Source organism: Podarcis muralis, chromosome 3 (genome assembly GCF_964188315.1).
Source record: "Podarcis muralis chromosome 3, rPodMur119.hap1.1, whole genome shotgun sequence".
Lineage (NCBI taxonomy): Eukaryota > Metazoa > Chordata > Lepidosauria > Squamata > Lacertidae > Podarcis > Podarcis muralis.
Genome location: NC_135657.1, coordinates 39379726 through 39406658, shown reverse-complemented (window position 1 = coordinate 39406658; position 26933 = coordinate 39379726). Strand labels below are relative to the sequence as shown.

General features: G+C 43.7%; 1 protein-coding gene and 1 long non-coding RNA gene across 8 annotated transcripts in view; one reads left to right on the top strand and one right to left on the bottom strand.

The window, feature by feature from the left end:
• Window positions 1-10000: 10000 nt before the first annotated feature.
• The window catches only part of TJAP1 (tight junction associated protein 1), a 42211-nt gene continuing 25278 nt past the window's right edge, over window positions 10001-26933 (top strand). For 2 of the 7 annotated variants that reach the window (XM_077925672.1, XM_077925671.1), the window contains exon 1: window positions 10001-10719. The gene's annotated coding sequence lies outside the window, so the exon portion shown is untranslated. Of the gene's footprint in view, window positions 10720-11531; window positions 11747-14019; window positions 14230-26933 lie in introns of those variants that run through there. The other 5 variants (XM_077925673.1, XM_028724316.2, XM_077925676.1 and 2 more) reach the window with 5 other exon arrangements.
• LOC144327232 (uncharacterized) lies at window positions 23958-25329 on the bottom strand. Its single transcript, XR_013392174.1, has 2 exons — window positions 24976-25329; window positions 23958-24183 (listed from the first exon to the last, which is right to left on the bottom strand). It is a non-coding gene; the product is annotated as an uncharacterized LOC144327232 (long non-coding RNA).

Below are 26933 nucleotides of genomic sequence, written 5' to 3'. Positions count from 1 at the left end.
GCTGCGCGCTGACGTCACGGGGCGGGGCTTTAATGGTGGTGTGCCGCGAGATTTTTTTTTAGTAAACAGGTGTGCCGTTGCCCAAAAACATTTGGGAAACACTGGATTAGAGAACTGGGCCAAAACAAACAAGATGAACTTTAACAGGGAGAAATGTAAAGTATTGCACTTGGGCAAAAAAAATAATGAGAGGCACAAATACAAGATGGGTGACACCTGGCTTGAGAGCAGTACATGTGAAAAGGATCTAGGAGTCTTGGTTGACCACAAACTTGACATGAGCCAACAGTGTGACGCGGCAGCTAAAAAAGCCAATGCAATTCTGGGCTGCATCAATAGGAGTATAGCATCTAGATCAAGGGAAGTAATAGTGCCACTGTATTCTGCTCTGGTCAGACCTCACCTGGAGTACTGTGTCCAGTTCTGGGCACCACAGTTCAAGAAGGACACTGACAAACTGGAACGTGTTCAGAGGAGGGCAACCAAAATGGTCAAAGGCCTGGAAACGATGCCTTATGAGGAACGGCTAAGGGAGCTGGGCATGTTTAGCCTGGAGAAGAGGAGGTTAAGGGGTGATATGATAGCCATGTTCAAATATATAAAAGGATGTCACATAGAGGAGGGAGAAAGGTTGTTTTCTGCTGCTCCAGAGAAGCGGACACGGAGCAATGGATCCAAACTACAAGAAAGAAGATTCCACCTAAACATTAGGAAGAACTTCCTGACAGTAAGAGCTGTTCGACAGTGGAATTTGCTGCCAAGGAGTGTGGTGGAGTCTCCGTCTTTGGAGGTCTTTAAGCAGAGGTTTGACAACCATATGTCAGGAGTGCTCTGATGGTGTTTCCTGCTTGGCAGGGGGTTGGACTCGATGGCCCTTGTGGTCTATTCCAACTCCATGATTCTATGATAACCACCACCACAACAACAACCACATGCATTTGTGTACACACACAGAGAGGCTGGGAGCCTCAATAGTGCCCCTCAGGAGGCTTCACCTGGAGTAGAAAACCAGGTTAGCCCCCCACATAGCTACAGCACTGCCCACAGGTGGTAATCTATGCAACTGCATACCCATATTGCAAGCCTTATCCCTTTTCACCCATTCCATAAAGTCTGACACCCCTATCCACTAAGCATTTTAGTCAGCTTCTTGAGGAGAGGGGAAATGAGTATACTTTGTGTTCGCACAAGAACCAATATCCATAATCCACATATACCCCTGAATCCATTTCATACTTTTCTGATTTTTCTTAGTTCCCATATTCTTGGCCATGGAGATCGTAAGTCCTTAACAGGCTGGACAGTTTGCATGGCAGGTGTTGCCACAGGGACCCTGAGGATCATCTAGTCCAACCCCTGCAATGCAGGAATATGCAGCTGTCCCATACGGGGATCAGACCTGTAACCTTGCTGCTGTTAGCACCATGCTCTAACCAACCCAGCTATCCAAGCTCTACATGTACTGAGATTTCCATGTGGCGTAATTAAAGCATTGCATCTCTCCCTGAAATTCAAGGCATGGTCCAATCCTCATGTGATCCCACGGTCCAATCAATCATGTACATTTGAATGTAACAACAACAACAACAACAACAACAACAACAACAACAACAACAACATAATAATAATTGTCAGTTTCCTGCATTTTAATTGTACCTCTGTTGCTTCTGCCTCTGGAACAGGTTGCCTTGTTCTGTCTTGCACTGCTGAATGGGATGGATATCCCAGTTTCTTGGTGGGAACATGCAGAACCTGGTCAGTTCCCCATGAAGAATCTGCACAGTCCCCCATTATGACATGGAATGACTATGAAGCTAAGAAGACAGAGGTTCTGTTAAATCTCTTTCTAGATGATGCATTATGCTCCAAGTTCCAGGCATCCGCTCTGTCAATTCTCAGACTTGTGCTTTACTAAACAGAGAGATTCATCTTTCTGCAGAGGGACACATGACCCTCCAATAGTCTCTTCTATGGACTTATGCCAGTCTATATAAAGTGCTGACTCTTGGAAAGTATGTTGAAGAGATTACTTTCTGCTTTTCACCAAGGGCCATAAATTCAGCTGGTATTTAATAGAATTTAAAATGTATTTCCAAGGCTCTTTGGTGGTAACTTCAGCATCAGCCGGAGCCCCCTTGAAATAAAGGGATTATTGGGAGCCAAGTGTTAAATTACCTGATGCTTGTTAATTGAACTTCAGAGGATTTACTGAGCAACTGGTTCCAGCAAGGAACAGCACTGTGGTATTAATGGTGTTTATAATAGTAAATATAATATTGCATAGTCAAGTTCCTCTCGTAGCATCCATTGTGCAAAGAGCTTTCTGGTCTGCTTAATGAAACCCGAGGAAAGGGAAAATGATGGACACTCAACAGTGAGTCTTGGGTTTGGCATTTAAATTGGGAGGAGGGGAATAGGGTTTTCTGTTGTGATTAGAGTTAGAGGCTGGGAACTGGATTTTTTTAATTCTGCTGCCAGCACTTTCCTGCATATTTATCATGAAATTATTTGAAGGAACATAAAAATCCAACTAGTTGATCTATACCTTACCTGGTGTCCTCCTGATGTTTTATGCTGCAACTCCTACGAAACCTGACCATTGGTCACTGGCTGGGGTTGATGTAGTCCAAAACATGTGGAAGGCACCAGATTGCAGACGGTTGATGTAATCTAAACCTGCAAACATGGCTCTGTACAGTCAAACCACCTTGAAAGTACTAGTCCATTCTATAGCCTAGAAGCCGCCTATGTTCCAACAGTTTATAATAACCATCCATATTGTAGAATGTTGCAGAAAAGAACCAAAGTGTGCAAGATTCTTTACCACTCTTCACCAAAGACAGGGCAGTTTACCAAAATACAAATTGCCTTGAAGGAACAGGAGTTTCTGCTTGATTTTGAGCACATTCGTTAGGATGTATTTATTTAGAGATTTAGAGATTTCTGTCCTCCCGCCCTTCTAGTGTCCATCCATGCACCACTTGGAGCAGTTTATAAACATTTAAAACAGTAATAAAAAGCACATACAATACATTCAATAAATTAAGGGTGTAACAAAAATATAAAGACAGAGTCAAACGTGTAGGAAGAGAATACAGATAAAACCTAGCGTTCAATAAAAGTTCACCATTTGGTAGACAAAAGCTGGCTATAATAAGAATGTCTTGACCAGCCAAGGAATGGACAATGCAAGAAGGATCTACCATGGGGCCAAGTGTTCTGCAATATTGGGAAAGTCACTGAGAAGGCCCTGTCTTTTGTCACTACCAGTCTACTCTTAACAGGGACACAGAGGACCTTTACTGATCTTATGAAGTGGACAGGTTGGTAAGGGAGGAGGCACTCCTCCAGTATTCTGAACTCAAGCCATTTAAGGCTTTAATCATCAACACTTTGAATTGTTCCCAGAAGCAAAGAGGCAGCCAATGCAGATATTGCAGGGTAGGCATCATGTGTTCCCAAGGACATGTGCCTGCTAACATTCTTCCTGCTGCATTTTGGACCAACTGCAGCTTCCAAAGGCTCTTCAACCATAGTCACATGTGAAGTGCATTGCTGCGATCCAGTCCTGATAGATCTTAGTCCTGTGCATTATCATAGTTAGGACTAACTTCCTCAGGTTCAGGTGCAAGTGGCACATCAGGCTAATCTACGCAAAAGCACTCCCGGCCACCACCACCTGGTCATCCAGATGCAGGGCTGAATCCAAGAGCATACCAAAACTGTATACCTGTTTTTTTAAGGGGAATACCATCCAAAATGGATCACTGGCATCTTGTCTGGATTGAGCTTTACCTCCAGTTTAGAACTCCAACAGATTTCATGGCATTAGGTACAGAAAGGGAAAGAAGAGTGGGGTGTCATTCACATACTGATGACAATGTATTCCAAAGCCTCAGACAAATTCTTCTAGTAGTTCCATGTAGACATTGAATGATATGGAGGATAAAATGGATCCCTATGAAGGGCACCAAATTGTCAAAAATGGAACCCTACAACATCACCTTCCTGAACTGAACTTTAAGAGAGGACTGGAGCCACCACTGAAGAGCACTTTCCAAACCCTCCCCTGCTAGGCAGTATAGAAAGATATTATGCTCAATGGTATTGAATTCCATGGTGTGGTCCTTTTTAGGTCCTGGAAAAGGTCATCTACTCAGCTGACCAAAGTTGCTTCCATCCTTAAACCAGGCCTGAAGCCATTTTGAAATGGGCCGAAAATTTATGCTGAGAATTTCTGGATCTGAGATGCCACTACACGCTCAAGCATTAATTGCCCCTACCTGGGGCAGAACTCAAAAAGCCTGTAAAACAACCTCTTACAAGATTTTAATGTGTTACTTTCTTTTAAATCCTCTGCTTTTAAGAGCACTGTAAAAGAGCAAATGGCTCTTATAATTGTCACCTACAGCAGACACCCTCAGAAACCTGAACAGGGCACAACTGTGAAGGCTTCAAGACAGAAGGGCCCATCGGAAACGGGAAACCTCATTGTGGCTATGAAAATTTCATCAGCTGGCGCTAGGGAGGCAAGAATCTGGAAGTGTAGAGCAGATGGGCAGCCTGGATTCTTGGAGTCATTGTCTTTCTGCCTGTTATCTGACTCCAGTGCCGAGAGAGGATTTGGAGAATTTATGGAGGGCCAAGTACTGAGCGCCTTTCTTGAAATATCCCTGACTGATGTATGAACTGATGTACTGCTAACTCCCCAGAAGTCATACAAATGAAGTAATCTCTTCCTTTGCACAATATGTTCCCAAGGTCATGCAAGTCGGACCCTGCCAAGTGCCTCTTCTTCCCATGTACGATTAACTGTATCAGTATTTGCTACTGGGCTGTGAGTCTTGGGGGAGGGGCATGATTTTAAGGCAATTGTATTTTAGATACTATCCAGATAGCATGCATCTTTCTTCCATTTCTATAAATAAAGGAGTTTTAGGTAAAGGTAAAGGTACCCCTGCCCATACGGGCCAGTCTTGACAGACTCTAGGGTTGTGCGCCCATCTCACTCTATAGGCCGGGGGCCAGCGCTGTCCGCAGACACTTCCGGGTCATGTGGCCAGCGTGACAAGCTGCATCTGGCGAGCCAGCGCAGCACACGGAACGCCGTTTACCTTCCCGCTAGTAAGCGGTCCCTATTTATCTACTTGCACTGGTGTGCTTTCGAACTGCTAGGTTGGCAGGCACTGGGACCGAGCAACGGGAGCGCACCCCGCCGCGGGGATTCGAACCGCCGACCTTTCGATCGGCAAGTCCTAGGCGCTGAGGCTTTAACCCACAGCGCCACCCGCGTCCCTAAAGGAGTTTTAAGCATCATTAAATAAGCAGCAAGTTATCTTCATAGACACCTACCATACCTCCATTTTGTACAATTAATTTAATAAAGAAGTGTGTACACTGATTATAGGAATGCAGAAGAGTCCAGCAGGGTCTGAATATGATCTCTTCCTGGTCCTTTGTCTCACAATTGGCCAAGCAGAGATCTATCTATTTGAAGTCCACAAGCAAAACCTGAGTTTAACATTACTCTCCTGCTTCTTGAACCCTAGCAACTGGCATTCAGAAACATAGTGCTTCTGATGCTGGAGACTAATTCACAGAGAGTCAGTTGGATACAGCAGCTAGGGCTGGGATTGGACTGTAGAGAGCTGGGTTCAAATCCCTGATCACCATCAAGCCACTTGACTTTAAGCCAGTGAAATCTCAGCCTGACCTGCTTCACACAAGAGTTTTAAGGGTGTGGAAATGGGAGAAAATAACCCTTTGCATTTTGTCCAGAAGATTTTGGAAGAAAGGTGGAACACAGATATAATGAGTACTAATAAACAGCAAACAGGATACGGTCCGCATTGTGGTATAGGACTCAAATAATCATGAGTACTGTACAGTATTGAGAACAATCCACAGAGTTGCTCAGAGATACCTTCAATAGACCTTGATACCAAAGGTATACTAGCCACCATCCTATCTTATATTTCAGAAACACCCACCCTCTTGTCTTTTTCTAATATGGTTTATTCCATTCTCCACCCACACCTTTTCCTTTCTGCCTAGTCCCACAGCCAGTTTAGAAGAATCCTTTGTTTGTGGTTCTGTACCTGTTACCATAGAAACTAGTTATGCTTTGTCCTCAGATATTGCCCGCAGAGCCCCATCCTATGTAAAGTCAGGAGTGCCTTTGAAATGAATGGGCTTGGATGTACTTAGGACTAGGCTGGTACAGAGTCAGAAGAGGGTTATTGGAAACTAGTTACATAACAAGGGAGAAGAGGTCCAGTTCCATTCTTACAATAACTACCTTGTACTCTCCTGTCTGTACAAGTCCCCATCCACAGAACTCTCTCCTTTCAGTACATTTGTACAGCTAAATGTTTGCCTGATCATTTTAGTGAGAGAAATGGACAGGCAGCAAACCACTATAGGGTTGGAGATAATTCCTCACCCCCCCCTTGCATTCATTACTGAGCTTAGTGAAGTATTCAAAGATTTATTCACTGGGCCATCTCCTCTCCCAACTCTGTTAAAGAAGTCTGGGGTTTGTAGCAGCCAGCCAACAATGTATACATACAAGTACATGGACACTGTGGAGGAGCTGAAACCAGCTGCTAGATTCACAAGCATCCTCATTATAAAATATACTTTTCCCCCTTTTGTTTTTCCTTTCTTAATGATTTATTAAAGGTAAAGATAAAGGGACCCGACCATTGGGTCCAGTCATGACTGACTCTGGGGTTGCGACGCTCATCTCACTTTATTGGCCGAGGGAGCCGGCGTACAATTTCCGGGTCATGTGGCCAGCATGACTAAGCCGCTTTTGGCGAACCAGAGCAGTGCATGGAAACGCCGTTTACCTTCCCGCCGGAGCGGTGCCTATTTATCTACTTGCACTTTGACGTGCTTTCGAACTGCTGGGTTGGCAGGAGCAGGGACCAAGCAACGGGAGCTCACCCCGTCGTGGGGATTCGAACTGCCGACCGGCAAGTCCTAGGCTCTGTGGTTTAACCCACAGCCCCACCCCTTTCACCATTGCTTGCAAGGTCCTGCCATAAACTGTACTTCAATTTATCTCCACCTCCCACCTCTCAAAGCTAATAATAGACAATTCTTTATATACACACACACACACACACACACACACACACATATATATATGTATATATACTATATATGATTTTCTTTTCTCATAACAAATATCCAATATCATTGCTTAACATTCATTTTCCAGTTTCCCCCCTCCCTGTTGACTTTCCCCAACTTCTATTTCTGGTTTATTACAGCAAATGTTACATTCTGCTGTTTGTACATAATATTATGTTGTCACCTGCTATATTTCTTGTTCTCTGTAAATAAAGTTGAAAATGTTTATTTAAATCCTGCCAACGAGTCCATTTTTGTTGTTGTTTCTGCAAACAAGTTGTAAAAGGTTCTCATTCCTTTTCAAAGTCACTATTGTCCTTTTCACACAGTTTATCCGTTAACTTTGCTAACTCTGCATAGTTCATCAGCTTTTCTTGCCACTGTTCTTTTGATGGTACTTCTCCAGTCTTCCAATTTTGTGTTATTAAGATTCTTGCTGCTGTTGTAGCATAAATAAATAATGTCTGTTTTTCCTCCGGCAAGTCTTGTCCTTAAAAACCTAACAGAAAAGCTTCTGATTTTTTAACAGAACTTGTTTCAAACATTTTTTTCAATTCATTGTATATCATTTCCCAATTTTTTAAATGATCTTGCAATTTTACATATGGTAAAATGTACAATTCTTTGTCCAATGCAGACGTCCTTCACAGTAAGAACAGTTGAGCAGTAAGATGAGTATTAGCAAAATGCATGCTTAGAGGTCACTTCAGGATTTTGGAGACAAAGCAGGGAGGTTCCAGCAGTTTATGGCAGAAGCCCTAGAAAATTAGTATTCTGATGAGGAGCCTCTGCTTGGAATTTCAGATTTTGTTGCAAGTGGTTCATAGACCTCAGGAGGCTAATTTGCTAAATGGGTGCTGTACTTGCACGACTCCGTTGGCAATCTTATACATACTTACCTATGAGTTCCCTATTGAACTCCATTATACTTACTTCTGAATAGGTATGCATAGGACTGAATAGGCACACATAATTTCCAAGTCAGATTGCAGTATTGCTCAGTTTGTTATTGCAGGTGATTTTAGTGTCATTTGAAACAACCCCCTGAATTACTTTATTCTGTCAGAATTACATTCATGTGGGTTCTCCTGAAGGATGCTCCTGACATGTGATTATGGTCCTGGTTTGGTAATCTTCCCCCAGGGCAATTGGCAAGGCTCTGTAGATCCTTTTGGTTGTTCAGAGACCCTTCTTCAGAAAACTTTTCAGGCTGTAGACAAAAATTACTTGATGGGAAACGATGCAGGCAGAAGTTCATTATTGCATTTCAAAAGACTAACCTGTGTATTGTGGCAGGATATATTGTGGACTACAGTCTTCTTGATCAATAGCATGAAATGTTATCCCCAGTTTGCAGGAAAGAAAGAAATAGGTTAGCTAGCCAGTATTGATACTTCATTGGTTTACTGTGGTCTTTTGACATTCCCTGATATTTTAATACCAGATGTTATTGATCCTTAGATTGAGCAGTTATCTAATTTTTATATTATTGTTGGGTGCAGTGTGTTTTAAATTATAATTATATTTACATTATATTTATATTAATGATGCTTTTGAATTATGGTGCTGGAGGAGACTCTTGAGAGTCCCATGGACTGCAAGAAGATCAAACGCATCCATTCTTAAGGAAATCAGACCTGAGTGCTCACTGGAAGGACAGATCGTGAAGTTGAGGCTCCAATACTTTGGCCACCTCATGAGAAGAGAAGACTCCCTGGAAAAGACCCTGATGTTGGGAAAGATGGAGGGCACAAGGAGAAGGGGACGACAGAGGATGAGATGGTTGGATAGTGTTCTTGAAGCTACAAACATGAGCCTGACCAAACTGCGGGAGGCGGTGGAAGACAGGAGTGCCTGGCGTGCTCTGGTCCATGGGGTCACGAAGAGTCGGACACGACTAAACGACTAAACAACAACAACAACAATTATAAATTATAATTAAAGTACAGTTATAATGTATACTGCCTTGGTCATGTTTTGTTTAAGGACAGCATATAACTGTTTAAATAAATAAATGAATAAATTAAAGCGCGCTGCAAATTCAACAAAGTGATCCAGCTGTTTACTTGGACGTACGTTCCACACCACTTCCAAGTAAACACACTTCAGTATTATTCCCAAGCGTGCAGAGGATTGCAGCCTGATGCTGTAGCCTTACAATGCAATCCTATGCCTCCTAATACGAAGCAAGCACCATTGAGTTCAATAGGACTTAACATGAGGTAAGCAGGACTGCGCCCTTAAGCCCTCTCACCGAAGGAGTACCTAATTCATTTAGACTTAACTAGCTTATTAAATATTGCGCTGGGAAGGGAAATAATAATTTAAGTAAACAAAGTATACTCTATATGTTAATGTATTATAAGATACACTTAGGTTGGACTTTGAGTATTTATATGTATTCTTATTGTTACCTTCTCTCCTTTTTCTTTGTCCGTGTTTTTTCTTTTTGTATAATCTCAATAAAAAAGTATGATGCAAAAAAAAAAATATTGCGCTGCAGAAGTAATGCGTGACATGTAGAGCCGCCATAAATAAAAAAGCATTTATTATTGACTATATCACCACCTCAACTAAAACACAAAAAAATCATTTAAATGTGTTGAGAAGCCTACAGTTTGCCTCAAGACTCGCCCCGCCCGATTCCACCCATAGCAAAACTTGTTTTTTCTTCTTCGTGTTTTATTTCCTAAGGTCGCCGCCTACCTTTCCCCATCCTCCACTTTCCCCGCTGTCATGGTAACCCTCCCGACGCCCGGCGCGCTCTCTCCCTCTCTCAATATCATCCCACCCGCTCCTTCGCTCTCGGTTTGATGATGATGCAAGCGCGCCGGTACGTGGGGATTCCGCCGGATTACCCGGCATGCCCCGCGGCAAAATGGCGGCCTGAGCCGAGCGCGCGGGTCCCGGCTGAGAGGGGCGGGGGGCAAAGTTTTGCGGCGGGCAAAGGGCGCTTTCCAACCGGCTCGGAACCGGCCTCAAAGTTACGGGGGTTTCCCCAGGGAAGCCGGAGCGCGGGGTTGGGCCCGGGTAGGGGGAGGCGCGGATCCGAAGCGGGGAGCCTGTTGCTGAGATCCGGAGCCCCTCGGTGGGACCACGGGGCGCCCGTGGTTGGGGCCGGGTCGCCAGCCGCCTCTTGGCCCTGGGCTGATGCGGGGTCGTCCGTAGGCAGCAGCAGCAGCGGGTACCGGCGGGCGGGGCTGACCTGCGTCCTCCGTCGGGATCGCGGCTGAGTTGCAGGGAGTGGGCAAGCCGGCTAGGTCTGGGGGTGAAGCGGAGCGGTGGGCTCTCTTGGGGCTGAAAGTTTGATATAAGTGAGCCACGGGGGAGCTGGCTTTTGGGGGACAATTGGAGCAGGAGTTGGGGGAATTGAGAATGGATATTAATACAGTAGGTGCGGATTTAAGAATTGATTTAGATCTACTCTTGGGGCAGTGATTTCTTACCCGTACTGTGTGCACAACAGAGGGGGGAATAAGTAAGACTGAAACTTACTGCTGGAGGAGAAATCGCCTGCCTGAGGGACAAAGGATGGAAACAGTGGAGATTAGTACATAGTACTAAAAGGAGCTGCTGGAGCAGGTGAGAGTGAAATTCATGTAGTGTAATTTAACTTTATCTTTATTCCCATTATTTGTGATGATAAAACTTGTTTCTGCCGTCCTTATAGGAATTGGAAATCTTCAGTGAATACAGCTCCAGACTGAGAGTTATTCTAGGTTATTTATGTTTATTTATGGTTATTTGTTTTGAAGATTTATATCCAGCCTTTAAATCTAACGAGTCTCAAGACGGGTTACAAGAAACAGGTGACAGTGTGTAGTCTCATGGATGCTGGCATAAGTGATTGATTGTGAACAAGAAGTCTAGCTAAGGAAGGTAGTAAGATACAGTATGTGAAATAAAAGGGAAAGATGATATTATTTGATATTTCAGTGATAGGCAAGAGTGAATGGACAATGTATTGAATGGCCATGACCTGAGAGAAGCTGGAGAAAGTGAGAGGCTTCTCCGTAGTTGTTTGTGACTCTCAGCACTGCACATCTGTCTTGCAGAATTGCATTTGTTGTGGATACAGATTTAAGTGAAGTAATGAAAGAGGAAATTTGTGGCTTTAGACTGTGTCATCTGCGCTGACACAGCTTTGTCTGCCAGTTGGACCAGCAGGGCTCATAAATAAGAGTTTGTGGTTTTTCTTGGCATATAAACAGGATTAAATTAAATATGCACAATTTGTGGATACAGTAGAAATGGATTTGGTTTCTGAAATGGATTAGTGTTGTCTACGTACACACAAATTTAGCTGAAATCTCTTTGTTTTCCAAAAAATAAATTGATTGCAGTATAACAGAACCACAAGGCTGTCAAACAAAATGGACACCGTCTACCAAGATCTGCGAGAGGAGTTAAAATGATCATTTGTATAAGTAATGTAATTTGCTTGTTTTCACCAAAAGGATGGGAAACTACCCAACTAATCTGTATCAAGAAGCTGTTATACCCCTGGCATCTAGGTACCGTTGGTGAGCACCAATGACTCACATAATCCCTGGTCATTGTAGCTGTGTCTAATGGGAGATGGAGGCCAACAAAATCTAGAGGACCATAGGTTAGTATATACTGTTCTAAATGCTAGAATGGAAAGATCTCTGCCAACTGCTTCATTTTGAAGAGGAAAAAAGTGACACTTCCGCTTACAATTCAGCTATGAGAAAATATCCCAAACAAACCAAATTCAAGAATAATGTGAGGGAAAGTACGTTAGAGGGGATTAGTATTAGTATCCATTCCTCATCACTATACAGGAGATAGAGGTAAACTAGGATGGAGTTGTACCAGAGAAGGCTTGACCTAGAAGTCTTCCTTGCCTTGAGAAGAATAGGAAGTTGAATGTAAGCACTGAATTGCCTTTCCTTAAGGGCAGGAGACATTCTAGCACTGGGATATAGAAAGCAGTACATTCCAAGGTTAGTGTTCTTCCTCTTTCCCCCTACCCTGCCAGCAACCCTGCTAATTGCAGAAACTCTATGATCCATCACCCAAATACACCCTCAGTGGAGACAAACAAGCCTGTCTTACAATGCCTCATGAAAGTATACCCAGAGACCTATGTGACCATGGTGTGGAAGTCACAGGTCCCTTTTACCGAATGATACAGGAAGTCACTCGGCACTTGGAGGACACTGGATTTCTGGGTCAAAGAAATGATTTCCCTAAGCCAGGAATACTATGAAGACCACCTTGCTTGGAACAGATTTCTTGAATGAAACAAAAGGGGTTATGTGTTGCATTAGGGGCTGCCTGTGCATTTCCTGAGTGTCCTGCATAAGCCTAACATGTGCTTCTCTTCCAGAGAGTAGAAGATGTGGGATGAAAGGAATATGGGAGGCTGCTTTATGCAGAGTCCAATAATTGGCCTGCCTAGCTCATTATTGACTACAGCGAGTGGCATTGCCTCTCCAGGGTTACCTTTAAATGCCAGGGATTGAACTCAAGACTGCCTGCCTGCAATTTGCAAAGCATGTTCTCTATCAATGATCAGTCTTAAAAATCATAAAACGTAGCAAAATCTGTTATACTTTTCCCACTTAGGGGAGAGTATAAAGGGATTGAGATGGATAATGTGGCAGTCAAAGGCTATGTGAATAGGCAAGGAAGAGAGGAACTGGTCCCTCTCCTGCAAATAGCCCTCTTGATTTTCTCTGGCAAGAGCGTCTGAAAGGTATATTTGTGGCCATCATGTCTAACTTATTAGCTTGCAGAGCACCTGGCTAGTTACTATAGATTGCTAGATTAGGCTGATGTTGGTTTGCTTCAGCAAGGAAATTCTTATGAAAGAAGTCTAATCTGTATGGGTAATTCCTAGATAGCTTCGGCCAGTGCTTTTCTTCTGGGGGTACGCATACCCCTAAACATTTTGTGAATGTAAATATGGCCTCATTGAGGGGCAGTATTTCAATATGAGTAGAAAAATGAGAATACCCCTAAACATTTTTTTTTGGGGGGGGGGAAGCATTGACTTCAGATGATACTTTGCAAATCAGGAATGGGGAACCTCCAGCCCCTGGACCAAATGTGGTCTGACGGGTTCAAATTTGGTCTGCAAGACTATTTTCCCCAAATCTTGTCCAACTAACATAATATGTGCCATCAGGTGTGTGGCAGGTAGTGATGTGGCTGCCTGTGCACAATTGAGAGCCTTAAAGTATGCTCCTAATTGTGCACTGGCAAGGGAAAGCAGCCATTGGCTCTACCACCCATCAGTGGCTCAGCAGTAGAGTTGAAACTTGATGGATTGACTGTATATGATTCTTTGATGTCTGACTTTGGGACTTCAAAGCACCCAGTCACCTGATATTGTGATTGACAGGTGCAGAGCCCTCCCAAATTTGGCCTGGTAGGCTTGATCCAGGATCTGGCCACAGAGCTCATACCTGCTTTAAATAATCGCTGTAAGGAAGACTTTCTCAAAATGGCTTATTAAAATAGTTCTTAAGAGCTATGAGGAAGTGACAAAGACAAATACACAGCAACCTTTATTTTTAAGTCCATTCTTTTATCTAAAATTTTTGTAAGCCATATCCATTTTATATGAATTTTGGCTAATTGCCTATTTAGTGCTCAAAGTAAACTGCATGTAAACACAATGGCAATCAACGGGTCACAAATCTGGATATTTTAGAGGCGTGAGTTGCACAACTAAGGGTATACCTGTTGCCTAGCCCTAAGTGTTGTTTTTGCACTAAAGACTCTTGCCAGGCTTGGATATAGTTGTGTCTGATCTTCAGGAACACTGAGCACACTTTTTCTTAGTCACTGCTCGGAGAATAAAAGTATGTGGAATTTGGTCCCTCCACGTCGCAGGCCCATAGTGAACTTTAGTCAGAATGAAACGGGAAACTGTGCTGCCTTGTGGGAAGGAGATCATAAGACTATTCTAGCTTGATCTCATGCCTCCTTCATCCTATTCATACTGATGTCTTTGACCCATTATGCACCGAAGACCTGCTCATAATTCAGGATTGGCTCTTGTGCTGTCCCTGGTTGGAAGAGCTGCTGATTGATTCAGAAGCTAATAAAGGAGGAACTCTGGTAAGCAGGACTGTCTGACGTTCTTAATATGGGTTCTCTGAAGCCTGCTGGAGAAAGCATATTAAGTGTCGAGTCTTCTGATTTCCATTTAATGTGAGGAAGATCAGCCCCCTCTCAGTTCAAAGGATCTCTTGGAGGGATTCATAGTGGGCTCTTTTCTTCCCCACTTTAGCCATTTGCCTGCTTTACCCCCTGTACAAGACTTGTTGGAAAAACATCATGTCGTTTCCTGCCTGTGCAGGAAATCCATTGGTGTCTTTCTCAGGGAAGGGGTTGGCCTGCATCAACTACAGTTCCTTGAACTATGAGGTAGGCAAGTGAAGTCCACGTGAGAGAGCCAGTGTGGTGCAGTGGTTAAGAGCGGTAGTCTCGTAATCTGGGGAACCGGGTTCGCGTCTCTGCTCCTCCACATGCAGCTGCTGGGTGACCTTGGGCCAGTCACACTTCTTTGAAGTCTCTCTGCCCCACTCACCTCACAGAGTGTTTGTTGTGGGGGAGGAAGGGAAAGGAGAATGTTAGCCGCTTTGAGACTCCTTAAGGGGAGTGATAAAGTGGTATATCAAATCCAAACTACTACTCCTCCTCCTCCTCTTCTTCTTCTTCTTCTTCTTCTTCTTCTTCTTCTTCTTCTTCCTGGGACAGGTGTCCTTTCGCTCCCACATGTAGACTTCTGGTCAAAGGTGGAACTGGTCTGTTGGCTGATTCTCTTCAATTGAAGCCACCTGGTAACTGAGGGCCCTCCATTGCCAGGTCTCCATTGTCGTATGAGGGAAGCATGTGTTAAACAGTCAGCCTTTGGTCTTCAGGAAGTTTTAACAATAGTTTGCCTTTGTATCCCAAGTTTCCCCAGGTATGGAGGAATCACCTACCCTTACCTAAGTCTTGTTGGGGCACCCTCCCAATTCTCACACAGTATACCCACTTGAATATTATATGGAATGATACAGTGGTGCCCCGCAAGACGAATGCCTTGCAAGACGGAAAACTCGCTAGACGAAAGGGTTTTCCGTTTTTTGAGTCGTTCCGCAAGACGAATTTCCCTATGGGCTTGCTTCGCAAGACGAAACGTCTTGCGAGTTTTTGCGAGTTTGTTTCCTTTTTCTTAAAGCCGCTAAGCCGCTAATAGCCGTGCTTCGCAAGACGAAAAAACCGCAAGACGAAGAGACTCGCGGAACGGATTAATTTCGTCTTGCGAGGCACCACTGTATGCTAAACTGTGCATCTCACTTTGCACACCGTTTCTGGCAAGTTCCCTAAAGTCAGTTGTGTGTCTGCCTGCCTTGCTTCCTGTACTGCCTTTTCAAATTGTTTGCTTAAAATTGTTTTTGCATGGAAGTAGAGTAATCAACATATCCCGAAATGCAGGGAAAATGAAATCTTTGGTAAAATTGGCCAGAAAGAGTAAACAAAGTGGTTATGCTTATGATACTGTTGCAGATTTTAAGTATTGGGGAGAGTCTATAATTGTATACTGTATATGTTGTTGCCACAATTCATTTTCAGTGGCTTGAGTTTGGGGGGGTAAAATAGTTTACCTTAGACCCCCTTTTCCCACAGTGCTTTTAATTTAGGCCTGGGAAATAGTGGATAAATATTAGTAATTTTTTTTCAGGGTCGAGGACTTAGTGGTTCAAGTTAAATCAGAACTGCAGTATAGCCAAAAGAAGAGGGATTTTGGAGCTGGAAAAGGATTTTAGATTATTTGAAGCTTCCATGCATAGTTCTTGCGAAACTTCGTTAGGAATTATGTGCATGCAAGAGCAGAGTTAAGCCTTTAGTCTATATAGTATATAAATCTGTCTGGGGATCAAAAAATAAACATCTCGGTTTAGCTAGTTTGAAGAGGTTGAAGAAGAGAGAAGCAGCCATTTTCCTTGGGACATGACCTGTGACTGGTTCACTTCAGCACCAGGTTGGAGCTTTGATTTGACTAACTGGGATGGTCACTTAATGCAGTGTTAATGATCGTTTCAATGCCCAGGGATCAACAGAGTCAGACTTTTGCTTCCAGCAAGGTCAACATCTTATGCCTGAGGCTGCTTTATCATAGCCAAGCTATAAAGTTGGATTCACAGACACCTGCTGCAGGAATTGCCATTGGGAGTTCTGGCTTGCGTGTTTTAATGTTTCAGTTCTAAGCTTTCTTTAATGTGCTTTTGTTTCTCAAAAGGATTAGATCAAACATACATTTTCACCGGGTTTCTTTTAAATGTTCAAGTGAGCACCGCCTACTACTCCCCCCGTCCCCATGTCCTTTAATTTAACCAATATATATGTTTTACATCCCTAGTTCACACAGTAGTTGTGCCTTAATTTTGGCTGTTCCTGAACCTGAATTATGTTTTTTTTAATTATTATTATTATTTTGTGATATAGTTCCCTCCCCTGAATCTTAATTTTCTTTGTTCTTTATAAATAAATGCTATCAGCTTGAAATCAAATTCTTTCAAGGAAGAGGCAGGAAGTACTCAGTGGCACTAGGTAATTTGAGAGGGCTTCTTTTGAGCACTGGTTTAAAACTGCATTCATATCACACTACTGTTTTTGTCTCTATTTCCTTATTTCCTTCTTTTCACCTTTAAGTAGACATGGTTAGGCTTGCAGCCTTCATCCTTCTAATGAAAGCATGTAATATTTGTTCATTAATATGCCTTCAAACGTGGTGATGGCAGTGATTTCCAGGGCATGGATTTTTAAGTTGTTGCAACTTAAAAAGGGCACATAATTTTAAACCGGTCTGTTTGTGATTATTCAAAATAGCAGTCTATTTCTTAAAAGGTCAAAAGAGTTTGCACACACATTTACATATTTACCTGCTGCCTCGCAGGACATCTTTGGGAGGAAAAAAGGCTAAGGAGTAAACCCTATACAAATTCGGAGTGGAGTTCCTAAGTGTTGGATGGCACATGGTTCTCCTCCTTTTGGCAACTCCTGTAGCCAAACTGGGGCTAAACATATTGCTCTGCTTTCCTTTGGACCACGTCAGTGAGGCTGTGAGGGGGTTCTTTTCATCTGGGCAACCCAGGACCTCTATACACGCAGCCAAGGCTTGTGGCTCAGAGAGAGTTCACTTTGGTGCTGCTAATGCAATAAAACCAACGTGGGAGGCAGCAGTTACCAGTCTCTGCAGCCACAGCAGCTGCTGTGATTCTACAATGATTTGTAGTCCATCGTCTCAAGACAGACAGATGCCAACAACAACAAAATTTTGATTTATTTGTAATTATATATTATTTTGTAAAGAGTTGGTAACTACAATCTTTAGAAATAACAAGTTGTTGAAATACTGAAGTACCTTGATCCGGAAACGCATCATTTAAAAATACCCACTATAAAACCAGAACACAGTTTGTGCTGTTAAGACATTTAGCATTTGTTTTAAAATAGGTATACAGTGTTTTTACTTTTGGCTAGTGTATAGTGGCAGCTGTAGAATTTCTACACACCTTGTATTGATATTGAACAATTTTCAGTCTTGTGTTGGAGTGTATATCTATTGCTATATAAATTCCAGCCCTGAGAAATTTAGACTCTCCTGCTTAGATGTGTCTCTGGGGCAGGAGGAGGTTGATTTGAAGTTGTGTTGAAGTTACCACCATTTCCTTGTTATGGTCGGATCCCTGTTCTAAGAGACCCTTCACCTCTGTGGAGGGGCCCAATTCACTGAGAATCCTAACAGGAAAGGACCCAATACCCCTTCCCTTTCACTGGAGGAGAAGACTATATTCTTCGAGAATAGTATATTCTTGGTGGCAAATGGGGGTCATTTCACAGTTACCTATATATAAAGAGGGAATTTAGTAAACTCCTCTCCTTTCTGCTCTTTTGTGGGAAGCTGAAAGGAAACTCCCTTTTCTCTCGCCTGAGGAGAGGAGGATTGTGTCCCAATGTAAACTCCTGCATTGTTCTCCATTCCAAACCCAGCATTTTCCCCCTGTGTGGAAGGCTGGGAATAAGCACCACAAGCAACATTACACATCATTGCTTAGTTCTTCAGAGCCTATAACTCATAAATAAGTAAATAAATGTAGTCTGATCATCTTTGTTGTTGAGACAAAGTCTGTCTGGGTCCTTAGGAAATTTTAATCTGAAAATCATCCACAACAGCAGTAACTGGTAGAACTACAGCCTTTTTTAAAGCTTTGCTATGCTCACTTAATACTTAAAGTGTAGAGAAACAATTGTGTTTGAGGCCTTTAGGAAATAGTATCAAACTTACTGATAAATTTTAATTGAGCAACTGCCCGTTGGAATTTTCATTTCATTGAAGAGTAGTGATTTTAAGGAGAGACTGAAACACCGTTCCAAAGAAACAAAAGACATTTTTCTGAGTTTGTAGAAAGTCTTCAAGGGAAGAGTTACTTCTGTGTTCTCTCTAGATCAGCTGAAAAATTTGACTATTAAGATTGGGATGGGCATTTAATGATGTGTGTGCATCGTGAGGCTACCTATGAATAAGCAATGGTCTCATGCTAACTGGGAACCCTTGAAAGTACAGGGATGCTGCAGAAAGTAAGCCAAGTTCTTTGTAAGATTCTAAAACTTCTAAAGGGTATATTTACAAGGATCAAACCTCCCAGCTCCCAACTTGTAGCTTCAGAAATAACTCTGATAGGATTTAGCGTAGTCAGCGCCCCGGCTGGGTGTGGAGAATGTATTGCCATGTAGTATTTAGTATTGGATTGACAGCCTGTAATATAAACATTAGTCCAAACACGATCTTATACCGAAACTCCGCCCATGCAAGGAGCCAGCCGTCTTCCTGCCACGCGCCATAAATCGTTTACGGTTTGCTCGTGCCAGTGCATTTGAGAAACAGCTGCACACTGGGATTAGCAGTTTGTAGAGGGCCTCTGCTGAGCTAAATTAGGGCCTACTGCCCTGGTTGTCAATGCTGGTAATGGGGGGGGGGGAGTGAAATAGCAGAAGTGTTTCTCTGCACCAAAAGGCTATTAGTTCAGGGAATGAGGGTGGGGATTTGTGTAGTAGAGGGCAGTGAGTAATGGTGTTCTGGGCTGATAGAGTAGCTATGTGCTGACATACTTCTTGCTCATGAGCAGAGCTGGAATGCCTGATCGATGGTTGCCCCGCATCATGGGGAGATTAGTCATTAAATGGAACCAGTATGCCATCAAGCTTTTTTTCTGTAGCATGGCAAATGTGCAGGTAAATGTTAACATGCTGAGGAAGAGAGTAGCTTGGCAGTAGGGATGTTTCGTTGGGATTGCTTTCTTCTCATACAGAATGGCCACCCTTCCCAGTTATTTGGAAGGAGACTTTGTGCCTAATATCCTAAAGATATTTCTCTGTAACTCTTAGGTCTTCCTTCTGTCCAGTTCTCTTTTCTCATGACCTGTACAGTTTTTATTTTTTAATTGCTCTTCTAAACTGCCCTTTACTCAAATGAACTCCCTAAAATATAAATGATAGACTTCAGGACAAAGAGTAGCAGCAATTACAGATAAAAATTCAGCAGTAGACATAATACTCCTCAAATTCCCAAACCTTGGAGAGTCTAATCAGTGCCAACAAAAGCCTGGGTAAACAAGTGTGTTTTACTTGGCACCAGAAACCCATCAGTGTAGAGGCTAACTGCACCTCTGTGTCAGGGAATTCCTTAGTTAGGGTCTTCTCTGTAGTGGCACCCCATCCCCTGTCACTATACAGTGTTTTATCCCCACTGAAACAAGGAAGAAAGCCTCTTCTGCTGATCTCAGGTCAGCTTGTAAATGGAAACAGGTATTTTGATTCTGGGCTTATTTCGGGCTTTGTTTCTCAGCATTGACACCTTAAATGGGAGCCAGAAATTTATAGGGAGCCAGTGCAGGCCACACCACTAGCATAATCCTGCATAGATGTTCCAGGCAACAGCCTAGCAACAGTGTTCTGCACTAGCTGGTGTTTTCAGACCATCTTAGAAGGCATTTCTGAGTAGGAAAAGCATCATGTTTGGAACAGCTTTGACTTGCACTATGGATGCTGGTCTGATATTAGAATAGCTCCATAATTTCTGTGGGATAAAATGTTGGGTGAGATCACATGGAACCTCTTTAATATTCTGTCTTTTTTCATTCTGCAGTTGAGTAAGTGGGCAAGAGGCCACTATATTATTGGTTACAGAAACAGAATAAAAATGATCCATAAATACACACATGCACAAACAAAAAACTAGCCATTTTTTGGAAACCCATGTTGCAGAGTTTGGGGTACTTTGCAGAATGTATTATTTGTTTATTAAAAACACCCTCAATTCAAATGATTATTTGGAGGATCAGTGCATTAGTGACTTCCTTTTCCATTCCCTGTTTCAACATGAACCATAGTTTGCTTTGGGCTTTGTGCTTTCTCTCTAAATCAGAATTAGAAACCTACTTCAAACTATGGTTTCAGATTCCAGTTTGGAGGGCAAGTTCTAACCAGAGATTGCCAATTCAGACATCACAATACATGATTGTTAGTGCTAAATGGGAAGCAGAGATAGACACTGCATGCAAGAGGCAAGGAGAGGATGTACAAGTCTGTGGCTTGTACACGGTCTTCTAAAGTACCATTTTGCAGAGCTATCTGATTTTTTATTCATTCTCTTTTCACTTAACGCTGGTTGAAAACCCACAATTTTGCTACTTGTGCCCAAGTATTAACCTTAGGACACATTAATAATTCAGCCTATCACAGATGGACTTCCCATGCTGTTTGGTAAGTAAAACAGTATTTTATTTACCTGTATGTAGTGAGCTATGCTTGGGAACGACCATTTTAAAATCTTGTAGTTTTATCTGTTGCCATGTCTCTTCGGTTAGCTCCACTGAGTATTGAACATATTGATGTTCGTATTATATTTATTTTCTGAACCAAAAGGACATTGATAGGGAGGAAAGAAAAAGCCCAATTATGGCCTGGTTCCCATGTTATGCTAAGCCATGGTTAAGCCAAAGTTTATAAACTGGTAAGAAACCATGGTTTGTGAGATGGTTTGTTCATGATTAGTAAACCATGGTTAAGCTACTGGGCCAGGTTCATAAAATGTGGTTTATAAACTGTAGTTAGTATTGCATGCAAACACAGCCATAAAAATATTGAGGTGGAAGTACTTAGACATAGGCCTTGTTCCCATCTCACTGGAAACCAAACTATGGCTTACTAGAACTGCACAAACATACTGCTTCCTGCACAAGAGCTTATATCCACTTTGCTGCTCCCTGGTCCTTTTAGCATAGCACTCTGCTGCAGCTAAGCCAGGGTTTGACTTAGTGTGTTGTCTGAACCAGGCTAGAGTCTCTTTTTGCCCCTGTTCCGAGAGCCAAAATAGTATGAACAAAAGGCCATGGAAGGCCCAGGAGCACAGCTCTAGGTTTACAGGGCTTGATTGTGTTCAGTGACGACAAATATATGCTTTTTGCAAAAACCTAAATTTCTCAAACTGATGACATTGCTATGACAGGGTCATCAGCAATGGGTTGGCTAACTGTATGTATCTGAAAACTTAGTGAATACCTGTATCCACAACCTTTTCACCTAGGCACAGTCCCACCACACAAGTTCAAAGGAGCCCACTGATGGCATCCTCTCCAGCACTGTGGAGGTATTAAAGTGGGGTCTACAGTCACCGTAAGAGTACTTTGAGCAACGCCTCCTGAATTCTGGCAGAGGTAGAGAGGAGGTTTAGTCCAAATCGAGTCCCCACAGTTCTCTTCAGTGCCTATGTCCAGATCACCTTCCCATATAGTTCCCACCAGTGATAATTGGTATATCTGGGAGGCCTCCCTTGAGCTTCCATCTGGCTGGATGAGGAAGTACTCATAAACTAGCTGTGAGTAGATACCATCTCAACAGCTTCCACACAATGACCTCCCCTGGGCAATGCATATTTCTACTTTTGCTCAGAGTGAAGCCTTGCTGCAATTTGCTCCTAGACACTGTTTTGTTCTTAAGAAACAACTGGAGAGTGGTATGCAAATATAACAAAATGATTGATAGGCATAAATTCAAAGTCCCACCTCCCCAGCCCATTAGTGTTCCTAAGCAACCATGAGGGCTAGTAACTTTAGTAAAGCAATATGTACTGAAATATAACAGGGTCTCACGAGCTGTGTCTTGCAGTGCCTTTCCCCAAATAAGTAAATCAAGATTCTTTGTTTGTGTAGAATTCAACCTACATATAATGCATGGAGTATTTCCCCTCCACTGTGTGTGTGAGAGAGATATTTCTAACCCTCTCTCTCCTCCTGCTGGGTGTTTGTTGTTGCTGCTGGAAGTGATTTTCTTTCCACCCCTCACCCCCACCCCATTAAAAAATCCAAAATAGAGTGTTAGCTTTCTGCCTGAAAGAAGTTAACCTCATGTTGACCGATGAACCTTGGATATGCTTATTTCAAGGGATTGCATGTTGTCCACTGCACCTGTGTGCATCTACACTCACTGACTTTTAAACTGGGGATAATTCATTGTCGGTCATGATAGTTCTTGGTCTGTTGCTGGCTACTTTTCACATGGAAATGTTTTGGAGGTACTGTGAATAATTGGGGGGGGGGGTTGTTGAGGGGAGGGATTGGACAAGGGAGAGCTGATGGGCATGCAAATAAGACTTTAATTCTCCTTGTCGTGTTCTCTTTGCCCAGCTGTATATAGTAACTTCACAGTACGTGTCTCTTCCTATTCCTATGAAAGTAGACTTTGTTCTCTGAAGACTGCTAATCATGCCCCATGGGGGTGTAATCAGTTATAAGGTATTTAATATATGCAGGCAGGAACAGGCCGCCTGGCCAGGCTGGCAGATTGCAACACTACAATTATAAAGGGCCCCTTTCCCCTGCTCTGCCCGCCCACCAGTGGCAGGATGAGGGCTTTGCCCTGAGATGCTGTAAAACATACAAAGGATAAACGTGGGCGGGAGCTGGGTAAGCGCAGAGACTCCTCCTTTGCCTGCCTGCTGTTTTCCTGCTTATCTGAATGCTGGGAGAGACAGTACTGCTGAGACTTCTGGAAGCTGGGAGCAGTTGGAGAGGGGGGGGGGTGGCTGGTAAAAGGGCTCCCCCCCCCCTCTTTCTTTTGGTGGAGCCTAAAGGGGCTTTTCTTCATGGGCATGTGCTTGGAAACGAGGAAACGTATTTCAATATCTTCGAAGAGAATGGGATTTTTGTTGCATTTCTCTAGCTTGCGGTGCGAATGTGGCACACCCTGCTGCCTCATCGGTCTTTACTTCGTATTGCCTCTCTATGTTTTTGGCGCTTTCCCTGCCCATTTTCATTTTTGTAGGCCGCCCCCCCCCCACCCCGCAGTTTTAATTAAAACCATGGTAGCAAACCTTCCACAACTTTCCAGGTGCTCCCTGTGTTCCTTGATCGTTTACATGAAGCCAAACCACCCCTGGATTGTTGAAGAGCGTTTGCTAAAAAAGCAAAACCAAACCGATTGTGCTATAAAATGGAACAAACAAGGCGTGAGCTGTTTGTCTTTGCCTTGCAATAACACTTGGTCTGGGGTTCTAACAAGCTTCTACCTGTAAGGGGAGTGGGGCAGAAATTGTCTTGGACAATCTCAAGGCAGTCCTGGATTTAAGTTCAGTGTTTTTGGAGAGAGAATGTGATTCACACTTTTAGTTTCCAAAAGCAAACTTGAAAGCAGAACATTTGTGTGAGACAATTAAGAGGGAAGGCAGTGCCCTTCAGCTTGATCTAGGCTTGTCTGGGAAGCTGGCAACAGCTCTTTTTGAGGTAAACCGTCTCCTATTTCAGTAATGTCCTTTAATTGTATGTTATTAGCACAATCCATTCATATTAGTCCTACATAGTGCACACCACGGACAGCTGCTTGTACTTGACAAAAACTGGCAACCGTTTGATTTTGATGGAGACATAAGGTTACCTGTTCATATTGTCCACTGTTACTGTACGGCGTCACTCATGTCAGCGCCTAAGTGGAGTGGAATTGGCTTTGCTTGTCTTCACAACAGCACTGTAGGGAGATAAAAGTTGTAGTACTGTATTCTGCTTTGCACGTGGGCACTTGACACTAAGCCATAACATAGCCAATGTGGTCCTATAGCTGAAACAGAATCAGAGCTTCTCAGTCTGGAGAAGTTTAATAGGTTGGAGTCTCAGAATTCACTGTTGCCTTTGCGAAGGAGAAGCAGAATTAGAGAACACTTCTGCCTCTGAAGACTTTGTGGGTGCATAGCATGTATGTAGCTCCACCCTGTGTGGGCGGCTATAAGAGCAGGGTCCCCTCCATGTTTACCAGGCATCAGAGACCTTTGCCTTGATTTTTGAGGCTTTCTGTTGTGGCAGGTGGCTCTGAGAGGAAGAGTTCAGTAGAGCAGAAATCATATCAGCCTTTGCTGACTTTTGGCAGTGTATTTGTGTGAAAGGGTGTTGAGGTGGAGAAGAGAGAGAGAGAAATACCCTGCCGGGGGGGGGGGGGGAGAGGATGGTAACCGGCTTTGAAAAAGGGAGTTGTGTTAAACCAAACATTAAAGGGTAGTTTAGCAGTTTCTTTCAGCTTCCTTCTGTTAAACCGAGATTTTTCGATGGTTGAATACTGGCTGTTTTGAGCAAAAGCTGGGTTGGCAGGGAGGAAGGGAGAAGCTTCTTACATATTTCTTAAAACCATTATTGGCTAGAAGGATCCAGCTGCTTCCCAGTTAGCCCAGTCTACAGAAACAAATGCGCATGCGTGCACGTGCGCGCGCGCGCGCACACACACACACACACACACATGAAAGTTATTCTTATGAATTCCCCTTCTCACCCTATTTCGTTTGCTTCAGTGCACTTGGTAGTCACTCCAGTACTCCTCTGTCCGGGTTCACGGCTAAGGCAGTGGTGGAGGTCTGTAGCTGGCATAGTTGGAGGGACTGCGGAGGCCACGTGGGCTTGGCTGCTTGTTTTTGTTCTCTGCTTTGCGTGGAATGCAGTGTGTTTGTCTTTCTTGGCCTGTGGTTTCAGCCTGCATTCCTGCGCATAGAGTCAGCCTGGCGGCAGGCGGCGTGCTGTTCATGCCCTGCGGCTACATGCTTTCAGCTCCACATCAAAGGTGTGTTTAGTGCGTAGCTTGTGCCGTTCTTGGCCACACCTGGTGGCCTGCAGGCACGCAGGTAGGAGGGGCCTGGGTTGTGTTTGCAGACGGTGTTTTAAGATTTAGACTTCTTCTCCGTACTTATGAAAGCAGAAGAGTTGAGTTTATGTTAAACAGTGGGAAAAAAATCCACATCCATGGTAACTGAGGAACTCAGCAGGGAGAGACGGTTGCTTTAGGGTTGGGTGGCGCTGTGGTCTAAACCACTGAGCCCGCGATAGGGTGAGCTCCCATTGCTCGGTCTCTGCTCCTGCCAACCTAGCAGCTCGAAAGCAAGTAGATAAATAGGTACTGCTCTGGCGGGAAGGTAAAGGGCGTTTCCGTGCGCTGCTCTGGTTTCGCCGGAAGCGGCTCAGTCATGCTGGCCACATGACCTGGAAAAACTGTCTGCGGACAAACATCGGCTCCCTTGGTCAGTAAAGCGAGATGAGCGTCACAACCCCAGAGTCATTCGTGACTGGACTTAACTGTTGGGGTCCTTTACCTTTACCTTAATCAGCAGCAGCACCTAAAAGCCTACAATAACTGTTGCCTGTTCCCTTCAAATGGACTAGCTTGTGCTCAATTCAACTCCAGTTAAGGTCAGTTGAGGTGGGTCCACTTCTGCATGTTACTGGTTGGATCCCTGATGACTGGATTAGTTGCTTGAGCTATCAGACTGTACCTTCTGAACTGAAGGGGAAATTGGGACTCATCCTACTTCTGCTCTCAGGAGAACAGCCATGTGTGGCGTGCTTGGCACCTGCCTGTTCCTGCCAGTCTACACAACAGAGGTAGCTCACATCAGTGTGGTTGTGGGGCTGTTCTGGAAGGAAAGGTTGACTAGGATGCTTTCTTCCTGGTTGAGTGTGCTCTCTCCAAGTACAGATGATTTAATGCCTTTATAATTGAAGATCTTGCCTGTGATTGAAAGCCCATATTTTGGGGTGTTGTTCTTTGAACTGTGGGGGAAAGAGTTTCATGGAAACTGCTTTTCAGTGGGTGCTTCCCATATTCCCAGCTGCGAGCTACAATACTTTGCCTGGTGTGTGAAAAACTGCTGTTTAGAAAAGTCCTTGTGGTCAGAGGTTTCCTTGTTCCGCAAAAGCACTACCAATTATTTTCTTCCTTTATTCTCCCAATCTCGTTGACCTCCCTGGACACATCCCATATACCCAAAGGGTATACATATTTTAAAAGTGCACATAATGGATTGTTAATAGCATATGGTCAGAAGAGCTCACCTGTTCCCATTGGCAGGTGGTGGATCTCAACAGAGACCGCAAGTAATACTTTCGTTTAGAGCGGGTGGCTCTGTGGTCTAAACCACAGAGCCTAGGGCTTGCCGATCATAAGGTTGGCGGTTCAAATCCCCATGAGGGGGTGAGCTCCTGTTGCTCGGTCCCTGTTCCTGCCAACCTAGCAGTCAAAAGCACATCAAAGTGCAAGTAGATAAATAGGTACTGCTCCGACGGGAAGGTAAATGGTGTTTCCGTGCGCTGCTCTGGTTTGCCAGAAGCGGCTTAGTCATGCTGGCCACATGACCCGGAAGCTGTATGCTGCCTCCCTCGGCCAGTAAAGTGAGATGAGCGCCGCAACCCCAGAGTCGTCTGCGACTGGACCTAACAGTCAGGGGTCCCTTTACCTTTAAT